This window comes from Melanerpes formicivorus, unplaced genomic scaffold, assembly GCF_026170545.1.
Source record: "Melanerpes formicivorus ecotype bairdi unplaced genomic scaffold, bMelFor1.0.p_v2 SCAF_221, whole genome shotgun sequence".
NCBI classification, from domain to species: domain Eukaryota; kingdom Metazoa; phylum Chordata; class Aves; order Piciformes; family Picidae; genus Melanerpes; species Melanerpes formicivorus.
The window spans coordinates 232,678-237,198 of record NW_027142573.1 but is presented as its reverse complement, the minus strand read 5'-3'; positions in this window follow the sequence as shown (position 1 = coordinate 237,198).

The window sequence follows — 4,521 nt, the reverse complement described above, 5'->3', positions numbered from 1 at the left end:
CTCATAGATAGGGCTTTAAACTAGTTTCAAAGGGGGAAGGGGTTGAAACCAGTCCCCACAGGCTGGGGTCTGGGGGTGATAAGCTAGAGCCAGAGGTGAAACCAGCAGCCCGGCTGAAGTGCATGTACACTAATGCATGAAGCATGGGCAACAAACAAGAGGAGCTGGAAGCCTTGCTGCAGCAGGAAAGTTATGATGTAGTTGCCATCACAGAGACGTGGTGGGATGACTCACATGACTGGAGTGCTGCAATTGATGGCTACAGGCTCTTCAGGAGAGACAGGCAAGGAAGAAGGGGTGGAGGGGTGGCCCTGTACATCAGGGAGGCACTAGATGTCATTGAGACGGAGATTAGGGACGATCGGGTTGAGTGCCTGTGGGTGAGAATTAGAGGGAAGGCCAACAGGGCTGACATCCTGGTTGGAGCCTGTTATAGACCACCCAACCAGGAGGAGGATGTTGATGAGTCATTCTATAGGCAGCTTAAGGCTGTCTCAAGATCGCCTGACCTTGTTCTCATGGGTGACTTCAACTTGCCTGATATCTGCTGGGATCTTAACATAGCAGAGAAGAGGCAATCTAGGAGGTTCTTAGAATGCATGGAGGACAGCTTCTTATCCCAGGTGCTGCGAGAGCCTACCAGGGGCAAGGCTATGCTTGACCCTCTCTTCACCAATAGGGAAGGGTTGGTGGGTGATGTGGTGGTCAGAGGGTGCTTAGGGGCCAGTGACCACGAGATAATTGAATTCTCATTATTTGGTCAAGCTAAGAGGGTTAGCAAGAAGACCTCCACTCTGGATTTCCGGAGGGCGGACTTCAGGCTACTCAAGGAACTAATTCAGAGGGTTCCTTGGGATAAAGCCCTTAAAAACAAAGGGGTCCAGGAGAGCTGGTCCTACTTCAAGGAAGAACTGTTGAAGGCTCAGGGACAGGCTGTGCCAATGTGCCGGAAGATGAGCCGCCGGGGCAGACGGCCAGCCTGGATGGTTAAAGAACTTTTAATGGAACTAAGGGAAAAAAAGAGGGTGTATCACCTTTGGAAGAGAGGGGAGGCAACCTGTGAAAAATTTAAGGATGTTGCTAGGTCTTGCAGGAAGAAAATTAGGGAGGCAAAAGCACATTTGGAGCTTAGTCTGGCCTCTGCTGTGAAGAACAACAAAAAGTCCTTCTATAAATACATTAATAGCAAGAGGAAGGGCAGAGACAACCTCCACTCCTTGGTGGACACGGAGGGGAACGTTGTGATAAGGGATGAGGAAAAGGCAGAGGTACTTAACACCTTCTTTGCCTCAATTTTTACTAGCAGGACAGAATGTCTTCCAGACAGCTGGCCTGCAGAGCTGGCAGAAGGAGCCAGGGAGCAGCATAGTTTTCCACTGTTCCAGAATGGGGATAGTTGGTGATCTGCTCAGCCGCCTGGATCCCCACAAGTCCATGGGACCAGATGGGATCCATCCTAGGGTGCTGAGGGAGCTGTCAGAGGAGCTGGCCAAGCTGCTCTCCATCATTTTTCAGCAGTCCTGGCTCACTGGAGAGGTCCCAGAGGACTGGAAGCTGGCCAACGTGGTGCCCATCCACAAGAAGGGCCAGTTGGATGAGCCAGGGAATTACAGGCCTGTTAGCCTGACCTCAGTGCCAGGCAAGATCATGGAACAGGTCATCCTGAGTGCATTAACACTGCACTTAGAGGATGGCCAAGGGATCAGGCTCAGCCAGGATGGATTTAGGAAGGGCAGGTCCTGCCTGACCAACCTGATCTTCTTCTACGAGCAGGTGACCCGCCTGGTGGATGTGGAGAGGCCTGTGGATGTAGTTTACCTGGACCTCAGCAAGGCCTTTGACACCGTCCCCCAGGGACACCAGCACCCCCAGGTCCCTCTCTGCCTGGCTGCTCTCCAGCCAGTCTGACCCCAGCCTGTAGCACTTCATGGGGTTGTTGTGGCCAATGTGCAGAACCCGGCACTTGCATGTGTTAAATCTCATGCCATTGGATTCTGCCCATCTGTCCAGCCTGTTGAGGTCCCTCTACAAAGCCTCTCTACCCTCCAGCAGATCAACTCCTGCCCCAAGCTTGGAGTCGTCCACAAATTTGCTGATGATCGACTCAATGCCCTCATCCAGATCATCAATAAAAATGTTAAAGAGCACAGGGCCCAGCACTGATCCCTGGGGGACTCCACTACTGACTGGCTGCCAGCTGGATGTAGCACCATTCACCACCACACTCTGGGCTCGGCCCTCCAGCCAGTTCCTAACCCATCGTAGCGTGCTCCCATCCAAGCCATGGGCTGACAGCTTGGCCAGGAGTTTGCTGTGTATATGTAAACTGAGCATAAGGTCAGCAGTTGGTGATACTTCTCACAAATAGTTTCCCAGTCTACAACAATCTGCTTTTAAGGAACTGATCATGCAATACTTTCAAAGTTTTTAGTATCTCATGGTGGATTTCTTTTACTCAGACTTGTCCATAATTTTCTGAAAGTCCTTTAAGCTTTTTGAAACTCATCAGGTTGCTGTGGCAAGAAGCTATGCCACCGAAGTGTGCATTTCATAAAGAGTCACTTCCTTGTGTTTATTTTGTATCTACCATCTGCTAGGTAATACTTGGTTTTCTATGCACCTTTTCCAAATCTCATATGTATTCTTCAGTTATAGAAAGAGGAGAAAGAAAGAAGGTCTGCTTTTTGTAAGCAGAATATGGCAAGTCACATATATGTATAGTGACATAACAATATTCTCCAAGTCCTTATAATTTCTATTGCTCCATCTGGTATTTTTGACTGCTTCTGAGTATGGATCCTTTTTCAGATTCCTCATTCCAGGAACAATCAGATCCACTCATGTTGCAGATATAAGTATGTATTTCGACACATAAAATTTAGAGATTGAGTCCTGAATTTGGATGTTTTAATGCTACCATTAAGAACTGAATTTCTATTTATATGTATATGTATAGATTTTTAACAGGAAAAAAAAAAAAAAAAAAGAGGCTTTTTAACAGAAAAATTAACTTGGTGAAAGTACAGTTTTAGCAGTTCGAGTTTGAAATTTTGATCCAACCAAACAAGTTTTATAAGATTTTAGTATTTTACTATAAAAGGCTAAGTTAGTTTCACCAAGAGCACCTGAATTTTGTTCACAGCACTATCACAGATTTTCCATATAAGTCTTAAAAAGCAAAACACCCTGGACAATAATGCCTCCATCTGTAAAATAAGACAGCAACTTCCTAAAAAGTGTATTAATCAACATTTGCTAAAACTTCTGAAAGGCTCTGGTGAAAACACCAAGAAATACAGAACACACAATTATTTCAATTATTATTACTCAACCCTCCCTAAAAACAAACAAACAAACCAAATACAAAGCAAAAAAAAAAAAAATAACAATAAACACAGTTACTTCATGGTACCTCAGATTTTCTTTGTACATTAGCACAAAGTTGAACCCAAACTAAGTATTTCCTAACTTATAAAATGTATATAACAGCTTCATAGTGTGATTCATGTCAATTTCCTTATTTGAAAAGTATGTGATTTATGAGTAGACAGAATACCTTACATAGTTCACTCTTCTGCTACACTTGTTTTCATTGCTTTGTTATTACATATAATTAGGAGTGAAATACTGGATTATAAAAAATTTAAGCAACCATAAAAGTTACTCACTGGAACATTTTATGATGGAGAAAACAACTCTGAGCTTTCAGCAAACTGTCTTAAGGCTGTCTTGCATAATGTCAAGTGATGAAGTAATTGGTTAATGAAATGTCAAATTATGAAGAATGCCTATTACACAATGTTCTGTATAACTTTATGTATAATGAGTGAGGGTGGGTTTTTAGGGTTTTTTGGTTGGTTGATTGGTTTGGGTTTTTTGGTTGGTTTGGGTTTTTTGTTTGGATTTCTTGGTAGCTTTTTTTTTGTCTATTTGTTGCTGTTGGGATTTTTTAATTCACTTTAACTGCAAACTATCTCAAAACAGATAGTGATTCTGCAAAGTGTTTGAGTTTGGAAGCAAACATTCTTTGATTTCTAATTGAATACTTATGCTAAATATCACAGAACAGAAAAGTTGCAAGTTAAACAGGACTGGATTCAGCAGAGACTTCTGGAGTACACTCCTTACTACTGGCCTCTAACTAGACTTTGTTCTACTGATCACCACCCTTTGGGCAAAGTTATTCATCCATTTTTCAATACATCTCATTATCTGCTCATCCAACCTGTAGGTCAATAACCTCTCTGTGAGTATTTTATGGAGTCTAGTGTCATAGGCCTTACTGAAATCTAGGTAGACAATATCCACTGCTCTCTTCTCATGTATCAGGCCAGCCATTTAATCACAGAAATTTATCACGTTGGTCAAGTGTTAACCATAGAGCCATGCTTACTGCTCCTGATAACTTTCTTGTCCTTAATGTGCCAGGAAATGGGTTCCAGAATTAGCTGCGATACCGTCACTCCAAGGGTCAAGATAGGGTTGATTGACTTGCAGTTTCTTGGGTCCTCCTTTTCACCA